This window comes from Rhinatrema bivittatum, chromosome 6, assembly GCF_901001135.1.
Source record: "Rhinatrema bivittatum chromosome 6, aRhiBiv1.1, whole genome shotgun sequence".
Lineage (NCBI taxonomy): Eukaryota > Metazoa > Chordata > Amphibia > Gymnophiona > Rhinatrematidae > Rhinatrema > Rhinatrema bivittatum.
In genome coordinates, this window is record NC_042620.1 from 28,574,333 (window position 1) to 28,584,877 (window position 10,545).

A 10,545-nucleotide genomic window follows, 5' to 3' on the forward strand; every position below is an offset into this window, starting at 1 on the left:
TAAATGTAGGCACCTGTTTTCAGATGAAGATGATTGAAGTTGAAAAGTCACATGAGGTCAATATTCAAAGCATTTAAGCGGATAACTTGTGTGTTATGTAGATAAATGCTGGGTTTTCACTATATTTATTTAGATTTTTAATTTCTGCTTTCTGGCACATCACAGTGCATTACATTCAGGTACTGTAGGTATTTCCCTACCCCCAGAGGGCTCATAATCTAAGTTCGTACCTGAGGCAACGGAGGGTAAAGTGACTTGCCCAAGGTCACATGGAGCAGCGGTGGGAACTGAATGCTGCTTTCACAGGGTTACCACCCGCTGCTGTAACCACTAGGCCACTCCCTGGCGCTCAGCTGAATACATTTTTTCTGGATAAGTGAGAAGCAGTTTGAGGGTGTTCCTGAGCAAAGCCGAGCTAGCCGAATAACTTATCCGGCTAACTTATGATATTTGACTAACGTAAAACATAGCTGAGAGCAAGGTGAAAGTTGTCCGGGAACGCGCGGCCAGATAACCTTAACTGGTAGGAATGTGCATTCGTTTCAAGCAAATGCCAAAAGTGCAATGAGGCCCAATGTTTTAGGGTATTTTCATATCTGTGGCATTTTTGAAGGAAAAGAAAGGGCCCCCAGTGGTCCTGGCTGGGCTTCCTTGGCCCTCTGCTACCTCTAATCCCAGGCCAAAAATCTAATGTGGGCTAGTGAGGACCTGCCCAGGCTGGCTCAGTTTTTTGGCCTGGGAGTAGGAGTCGCAGGGGCTTGGGGAATCCAGAGGCCCTTTTCTGTTTGTTTGGGGTTTGTTTGTTTGTTTGTTTTTTTTGCTTTAAGGTTTTTCTTTATATATTTAATGTTTTGTTTTTTTTATTTGTCAAATGAACCGAACCAAAAAAACATTAAACAAACCAAAAAATGCCCCTCGCCCAAAATGAAAAAGAAATCAAAATGAAAGATTGGAGGCTGCTCATCGCCATTAACCTGCTATATTAATATTGAATATATTCAATTTAGCTTTTTCAGCGCTTCAAAGCTGATTACATTCAGGTACTGTAGGTATTTCCCTAGCCCCAGAGGGCTCACAGCCCAACCCCTAGGTGCATTAAACCGCAATGTTATTTCACAGGAGGGGGTCCCGTTGTCGTGGGTGGGGGGTGTTGCTGTGATAGTGGGACCACCTCCCCTGAAAGAAAACAACCAATTCTAGCTCCATGGCCTGTTCTTTTGTCTTGCAGCTAAACACCATGGGACAGAAGAACCTGGCTAGCAGCCCCATGGGTACAATTGGCAGTCCCAACCTCAAGGAGCCGCCATTGTCTTAAAGGGCCAGCTGCTTAAAAAGATGCCTACCACAAAGAAAAAGTTGAGTGGGGGTCAGGGCTGACTCCTGGCTCAACCTGGGGACACCACTTGAGGCGGCCTCGACACCGCAAAGCAAAAATAAATAAATAAAATAAATAAAACCATGCGCGGTGACGGTCCTAACCCCCTCCAACCCAATGTTCACAAAAAATCCAGTTCCCTCCACCCCACCAGTGAAGTAATCTCCCCTCCCCCTTCCCTCCAAAGCTAGCAAATAAAATCACTGGGGGTTCAGTGGAGAAACCTTCCTCTCCCCCAAATGTATCTAAAACAATCATTGGGGTTCAGGGGACCCCCACACCCCCCAAGCTCCCCCTCCACCCTCTACCCCCCTCCCGCAGCCTCCAAACTTTAAAATGAGAAGTTCCTGGGGTGGGGCCTGGGGCACCCACCCTAACACCTGGACCAGACAGCGCCATTTTTCAAAATGGCGCTAACCTGACCTTCCCTGTGTCATGTGACTGGGCCAAGGTCTAGGGATCAGACCTAGGCCATGTGGCCCAATATTTGGCTCACTCAGGTGGGGGGGGGGGGGGATCAGACTTTGGTGCCTAAATGTAAGCACTTGGCTTTTTTTGATCATTGGCCTCTAAAGTTTTTATTCACATTCCATGTCTATGGGAAAAGACCTTAAGGGGCAGATTTTAAAAGCCCTACGCACGTAAATCCAGCTGGATTCACACGCGCAGGGGGGTTACATGTGTTGAGCCTATTTTGCATAGGCCCGGCGACACACGCAAGCCCCGGGACACGCGTATGTCCTGGGGCTTGAAAAAAGGGGCAGGGCAGGGGCGTGGCCAGAGGCCTTCGTGGGGCCACTTGGCCGGCGCACGCAACCTACGCCTGCCCAGAGGCAGGCGCAACTTGTAAAACAAAGATGAGTGGGGAGGTTTTAGGTAGGGTTGGGGGGTGGGGAAGGGAGGCGAAGGTGGGGGGGGGGGGCGGAGGGAACGGGGAAAGCCATCAGGGCTCCCCTAGGGCTCAAATGCGCGCGCATGTTATAAAATCGGGCGTACATTTGTGCGCGCCGGGTTGCGCGCACAAATGTACGCCCGCGCGTACCTCTTAAAATCCGGCCCTCAGTGAATCCATCACTGTGATTGGCCTAAAAATTTAACACGTACGCCAAAATGTTTTGACTTGCAGTGAACTAAAGGCCCAATTTCAAAAACCTGGCCTGCATTAAGACCGGGAGATATGCGCGCGCCGCCGGGATTTTCAAAAGCCTGCAGCTACGGCATGTATCTCCTGGTACGCGCCGAAGAACGGGTTAGAGAAAAAGGGGCGGGGTCTGGGCGGGGCGTGGACAGCCCGGGACAGTGCCGTTGGGCAACTGAAAGATCGAGAAGCACTTTCCGGGTTCCCCAGTCTCTTCTGGGGGTCTCGGAACACCGGGCTCCCTTCACCCTGGCTCGGGACTGCATACACTACTGGTCTGGGCGCAGGTCACCGCCATGTACCTGAAAACACATTGAGATGTTTTTCATTTAATAGATTATGGAGCAGTAGCCATTAAGATGGTTTTAGGCATACGCATCGCTATTTTAATTGATTGCGAGTGCTCTGCGATTTAATACTATTTATTTATTGTATTTATTTATTTAAAAACTTTTCTATACCGTCGTTTAGTGATGCACCATCACAACGGTTTACATTTAGGCACAAAATAGGTTTGGTTTGCCTTCTAAGTTATCCATGGGGTGCCAATATTTTACGGTCACATAGTTCATAATATACTCTAAATGAGAAGTGTGTTTGAGATACTGTTTATATGATACTGTGGTAATCATATGTGATAACTGTTTTAATTTAAAATGTAATTATGATAAAAACAAAAAAGTAACATTCTGCTTTTTATAGGTGGCTTTCAGCTAAACCCCCCCCCCCCCCCCCCCCCCCGAAGTTACTGACTTGGGAAATCTTCCAAGGCAAAGAGAGGAAGACTGACCCCGGCAGTCCCCCCAGTACCAGCTGTATAAATCGTATTTTTGTTCTGCAAGGAGCCATGAGGGGGAGAGATGATAAACGTCCTGGCTTTGTATAGGGGTGGGGGGTTCAGGATCTTGTCACTAGATCCTAGCGCAGGGCTCCCTAAATCTGTCCTAGTGACGCCACCGTCACTCAGGGTTTCAGGCTCTCCACCATAAACAGGCATGAGATAAATGGGCCTACACCAGGGGCGCCACGGTATGTAAATTTACCCCCCGTGTGGCTTTGTTCTGGCCACCCTGAAAACTTGACCCGTTGTAGGCGGTCACCGAAACAGGGTTGGGAAGCCCTGAACTGATGAAGCAGATTACAGAGTGGCTTTGGCAACCCCAGTTTTTGCTTTCGCTATTGAAATGCATCAGAAATCCAATGAAATCCGCACGTTAAGTAATATTGGGCAAAAGAGGTGGATCACCCAGAAATATCTCCCGAGAGAGTACGCTGCAAAAAAAAATAATGAATTAAGAAAAAACATAATGCATCTGTTAATAAGTAGTGTTCGTACAGGACTCTAACCAATACCACATACTATTGCAAGAAGTACTATTATAATGAGAACTCTTTTTGTAATTAGCATATTTGCATATTGTTGCTTGCAAGCAAAATATCCAAAAAAAGGGGCTTCTTTTCCTTAAAATCTTTCAAAAAGGTAGATTTCTATAGTTCGCTTTCCCAATATTATTGCTCACGTGCGTGTTATTCCACAGTCTGCTCGGGGGTAGACAGAAATCACACCGTTGTTTCAGCAGAAATTCCCAGCGCGGGTAGTGATGGAGTCAGATCTGACGCAGATATTTTATAGCACTGGGAAGAGGGGAGGGGTTGGGTTTGGAAGCAGAGGGCTTGCTCCATCCTCATCCTCTCCCCTCCTACGCTCTGCCTGACGGGAAGGGAAAGGCCTGGGTTTTCCGCTCTGCTCTGCCTGGACTGGGGAGCAGAGCAGTTTTCTTTTTTGCTCTTGTCCGTGCCAGCCTCAAACCCAACCCCCATTCCCTGCGCCAGTGATGGCGAACCTTTTCGGCTCGGCCGGCATGTCACTCTCCCCACCCGCCGAATAAAACAGACCCAATTCTTTACCTATTCATTTATTTACAAAAAATGAATACACTGTCATGTCTGGTGCTGCTGTGGATTTTATAAAAAGAGTCAAATAATTAGTCTAAATAACAAATTATTCAGGGGAATTACAGGGGGGGTGTCCTATAATTTTGGCGGGTGTTGGTGTGTCACCCAATCCGTTAACACCTACAACTGCTGGTTTTTTTGTTACAAAAATTCAAAAAAACATAAGCGCAGACTATGCTGTGTTGATTAAACAGCCACTATAAACACAACTGTATATGAATGGGGTTGTAGGTTTCATATAATTTTAGCATTACTACCCAGTAATGAATTCGTATTTTTTAATCATCAGCCACCCAACCTCCATCCATTTTTTTATTTCTAAGCGTGGTAATCAATAAATCTGTTATGCATAAATAATTTTGTGAAGATTTTTAAGATTTTTTAAGCACTAAAAAATGTGCATGTAATTTTAAAATACTAAACTTTTAAACACACTATCAAAAAATTCTTGTAATCATACTAGCGGTCCCCGGCCACGCGTGGCAGTGGCAGAATCAGGTTCTTTACCCTCCCTCCCCCTTCCCCTTGCTCATTTACCTCAGTCACTCATCCTCCTCCCCCTTGGTCACTCACCCCCCCCCTTCCCTCCCCTGTCCCCACTCCAACTCTCTCCCCTGACACTCACCTCCCTCCTCATTCTCCCTCCCCTCACTGTCACCTCCCCCCGCCTACTGCCTACCCTTCAGATCAGAAAACCTTTGTCTTTCTATTTCTCTGGGAACCCCCCACCCCAAATCCCAACCCTTTAAAGAAATTAAAATTGAGGCCGGCGGAGACCGAAAAAAAGAAGAAAGGCGCTTCCCAGCCAGCCCCCGCTTGAGGCTGGCTGGGAGGCGCCCATCTTCTTTTTTCGGCCGCCGTCGGCCTCGATTTTAATTTAGTTGGCCCCCTGACGGCTTGGTCTCTGGCGGGGGCTGGCTGGGAGGCTCCCATCTTCATTTCTTCGACCCCTGCCGGCTTGGTCTTCCGCGGGGGCTGGCTGATCTTCTTTTCTTCGGCCTCCGCCGGCCTCGATTTTTATTTCTTCGGCCCACGCTGGCTTGGTCTAATGGCGGGGGCTGGCTGGGAGGTGCTGAGGCTGGGCTGAGGAAGAGCCACGCGGTTGAGACCACGTGACCAGCTAGACCGGCCCACCGGGGGATGCCCGATCCCCCGATGGGTCAATCCGCCCCTGTACAGTGAAAACGTGGTTTTTTGTATATTTTCCAAAACGGCATGGCATGTCACCTTTGACACACAGGTCATAGGTTTGCCTTCACTGAGATAAGGCCTGGGAACAAAGCTGGAAGCAATCACTCAGGTTCTTTCTCAGGTGTAGACACGAAGTGGGTGATTCATCAAGCCATGCTAGACTATGGCGGGAGGGGTCAAATATCACAGGGGATGTCCCCATGATATTTGTCCCCTCCCCAAAAAATAATTGTAGCATTATTGCAGTGTGGGGTTTTTTGTTTTTTTTTAATCGCAGCAAAAACACGTGGTAAAAAAAATTGCACCATGGTAAGGATCCTTTTCGTGCGATGGTGGCCTGCCTCGTTGGGAGCCGCCATCACTTATAAAGAGCCAGCAGCCTAAAAACATGGTCTTTCCCCAAAGGGGGGTCTGCCCCCCACCTCCCCCACTGCCTACTGAGGTGGCACTGGACCCTCCCACCGTGATTTAAAATAAATACATGGCCCAGGCAAAGCCCTTTTCCTCCCCTCCCTTTCAAAGCTGAAAAGCCCCTTACAACCTATGCAAAGTGCCTCTGGGGGTTTTTTTTTCATATTTATACTTAATTTCTGTTCGCAAAGCCAACTCGCCACCGCCTCTTAACTCCTCAGAAGTTTTAGTCAAACAATTTCCTGCCACTGGACAAAAGCTCTGTAGATCATCTGCAGGCATGTGATAGTGTGGTCATGCAGCTCTGAAAATGCTTTACAATGGTGTCGTATGCAAATTAAATGTAATCCCGGGGGGGGGGGGGGAGGGAGAGGGGAAGCTTAACTCTTTTACGTTGTGCGTTTATTACACTGCCCCTCCAGTCCCTCGGTAAACAACCCTGATCATCTTTAAGAGCTCATAGCAGCAGTAAACAGCCCGCAAGCTGGGTGGTTTCCAACTTTATTTCACTGATTCGTTGTAAAATGCACCAGTCCTTGCTCTTTACAGCTCTTGCTGTTAAATCCCATTGATTTGCAGATTGAGAAAGTTAATGCATTGGTGACCTTACTCTTCCAACCACAGTCTTTAGAATTCATAATGGCCAATTCCTTCGCCTTTCCAATCGATCAGATTGAAGAACGTGCAAGCCTTCTGCCCAGTTTCCAAGTTTTCTAACAGATTCTTCCCGTTGCGGAATGGATAGGATTTTAGTCCCAATTTTACATAGCAGAATGAAAAAAAAGTCCCGGTTCTCATACCTCTCCTGCAGTCTTTGCCAGTCTCCTACCTCTTCTCTTGGTGGTACCAAGTCGGCACCGCCCCTCCCACGTGTAGCGCACCTGGGTCAATGGCGAAAATACTCTTGAACGATAGCCTGATAAATCCTTCTCTTTGGTAATGGATGTGAATCCATTCCTCTGCGATCTCACAGCTTCTCCTCAGGTCCTTCGTACGTGAAAGATACCTTTTCCTTTAAATAACAAAAACTCTGGGCCCTAGGATTCTTGGTCAATAAACGCAGAAGTCAAAATCATGATCAAAAGGGGAAACCAAACGAGAGAAAGGGAAGGGTGGAAAAACTTCCTTCTCCAGCAACAAAAGGTCTCCAAAAACTTGGGCCAAAATAGGGATAAGGCCCTCGGTCTCCAGTTCTTCAGCCAGGCCTCGAAGCAAGAACCTCGGAGTCCTTTCTCCCAAGAAAAAACATTCAAAGTGGGGGCTGCACAAACAGGGCTATCCCACAGCAGGGTAACTCGGGAAAATCTAAGTAAGAATTCACGCTGAGAGATGGTGGCAGGGGGTTTATAACGATCATGAACACACTGTCTGATTCTCTCACACGGGGGAGCCCAAACACCAAACTTCAGCTCAACCATCTGCTTTGCTTCAGTCCCTCTGGTAAGGAATCCTATGCTTCCTTATACAAATAAATACGAGGGAAAGGACTCCGCAAACTGAGCCATAGGGACCTGCTGAGATTGTCCAACTGGAAAAGATGAAAATCACTGTAAAAACACCTGTCCTCAGATCCCGATCACCCGCTCTCGATGTCCAGCATGAGCGCCTAGGCAGTCGGCTAAACCTCTTCCCCAGCTGAAAAGTCTAACAAGAGGAGCTGATTTGTACACCGCAGTGCTAGCTGCACTGAACAAATCTACTGCTTTTCATCACTTATTAGGGCTATTCTTCTTTACTGATGTCAATTTTACTATGAATACCTCTTTATGTGTCTGTAACACCACCACCCCTAACCCCAACCCACTCCCGAAAACTCACCCTGATTCAAAGTGCCCCTTTAGAGGGGTACCTATATATAGAGAGAGAGAGAGTATCAGACTGACCCTCTATAGAGGTGTTTTCTCTCTCTCTCTCTGTCTCCGTCTCCTCCATCAGCAGGCAACATAGGCAGGTTGCCTGTGCAAAATTTGTGGTTTCACACGTTAGTCTTGGACCTGCCTCTTTTCCGCCTCCTTATTCTGAGCTCACGTACGTGCATGTATGCGTGTCCTTCCCAGCTTCTTAAAGTTTGCGCACGGCCCCACATATGTGCCCATTTCTGCGTGAGCAGCGCGTTTAAAATCTGCCTCTTAGGGTGTTCCTTTGTTCTTAGACAACCTTGCAAATGTGTTAGCAGATATCGGAATGATTGTTGTGTGTTTTTCCTTCCTGAACAATTCAAGTCTTTTATCAATTCCAGGAGTGTTGTAGCTTCTCCTCCTGGACCCCAGTAGGTGTAGGTTTTTGATTCATATTGATGCGTCACTGCCAGTGGACTCACGTTAGGCTAGTTTCTTTGATTTGTTTAATTTCCAATTTTTTCTCTTATTATTTCTGTCTCTGCTTGATATAGTTACTTTTGGAGATGTATGATTTATGATGTGTTTACTTGCTTGATTTTTGCATTTTCTAGTATTGAATAATCATTGATCATTTACCTTTTTCTGTAAGTAAGGTGTATTCCTTTCTTTAATGTATACATTCAATAAAGAAACAGTGAAAGAAAGAAAGAAAGAAAGAGACATACCTGCACCATGGAGACAGAACAGATTGACCAAATCGAAAACAGCAGTAAAATTGGTTTATGCAGGACTTTGAGTGGGAATGCGTGTACGGAGTGCCTTCCCATACCACCAGCAGCAACAAATTCCCGAGACCAGTGGTGATTTGAATCTTGAAACACCTTTGAGTATCAGAAATCCGGAAAAACTGTCAAGGTTCAAGTACGCGTTCTGTGGGAAGGAAAGAAAACATGATTTCCAAGGCTCTAAATAAAGTCAAAAGTACAGAAAAGAACATAAGAACATGCCATACTGGGTCAGACCAAGGGTCCATCAAGCCCAGCATCCTGTTTCCAACAGTGGCCAATCCAGGCCATAAGAACCTGGCAAGTACCCAAAAACTAAGTCTATCCCAAGCTCCCCCCCTCATACATAACTGTAATTAGCTATCGAATACTGCCCCCTCTACATTTCTACCTCCCAGTTGCATTCCCTTGTTTTATTGTAACTTTTTACCTCTTCTAGTTATAGTTTAATGTTTATTGTTATTGTTAAGGTCTTTGTTCCCTGTAAACCGATCTGATTTGATTTGTATCAAGAAAGTCGGTATAAAAAAGCTTTAAATAAATAAATAAAATAAATATCCCATGCTACTGATGCAATTAATAACAGTGGCTATTCCTAAGTAAACTTGATTGATAGCCATTAATGGACTTCTCCTCCAAGAACTTATCCAAACCTTCTTTGAACCCAGCTACACTAACTGCACTAACCACATCCTCTGGCAACAAATTCCAGAGCTTAATTGTGCATTGAGTGAAAAAGAACTTTCTCTGATTAGTTTTAAATGTGCTACATGCTAACTTCATGGAATGCCCCCTAGTCTTTCTATTATCTGAAAGAGTAAATAACCGATTCACATCTACTCGTTCAAGACCTCTCATGATCTTAAAGACCTCTATCATATCCCCCCTCAGCCATCTCTTCTCCAAGCTGAACAGCCCTAACCTCTTCAGCCTTTCCTCATAGGGGAGCTGTTCCATCCCCTTTATCATTTTGGTTGCCCTTCTCTGTACCTTCTCCATCGCAATTATATCTTTTTTGAGATGCAGTGACCAGAATTGTACACAGTATTCAAGGTGCGGTCTCACCATGGAGCGATACAGAGGCATTATGACATTTTCTGTTTTATTAACCATTCCCTTCTTAATAATTCCTAACATATCTTTTGCTTTTTTGACTGCTGCAGCACACTGGGCCGACAATTTTAAAGTATTATCCACTATGATGTCTAGATCTTTTTCCTGGGTGGTAGCTCGCTCCTAATATGGAACCTAACATCGTGTAACTACAGCAAGGGTTATTTTTCCCTATATGCAACACCTTGCACTTGTCCACATTAAATTTCATCTGCCATTTGGATGTCCAATCTTCCAGTCTTGCAAGGTCCTCCTGTAATGGATCACAATCCAGGTTTCCTGCACTGCAAGAGCAACCAAGCCACTGGAAAGCAGGATTCAGCTTGATCTGTAAGGATGCAAGTCACTGGGACTAATAAGACCGAAACATTTGAGGCAGGGGCGGTTCAAGGCAATCTGCTGCCTGAGGCAAGGGATGAGATGGCCACCCCCTCGCCCCATCTCCCTTTTCTATACACCCATACATGCATACACACATATGCACTCATTTACTTCTCTCCCTCTTCCATGCACACATGCACTCTCATTGTCTCTTCTCACCTCGATTCTCATTAGCCACAGGAGCTTCCTCTTTCCCCAGGACATGCGCTCCACTTCCTCCTCCTCCTCCAGTAGCGCCAGCCCGCTCTGCCCTTGTTTTATTTTCGGCGCGCGGCCCGACACTATTGCTCCTCCTCCTGCGTCTTCAGTTTCCCACGGAGGAGGGCGACGCTCCTGCTCGTCTTTCCTGCCGCG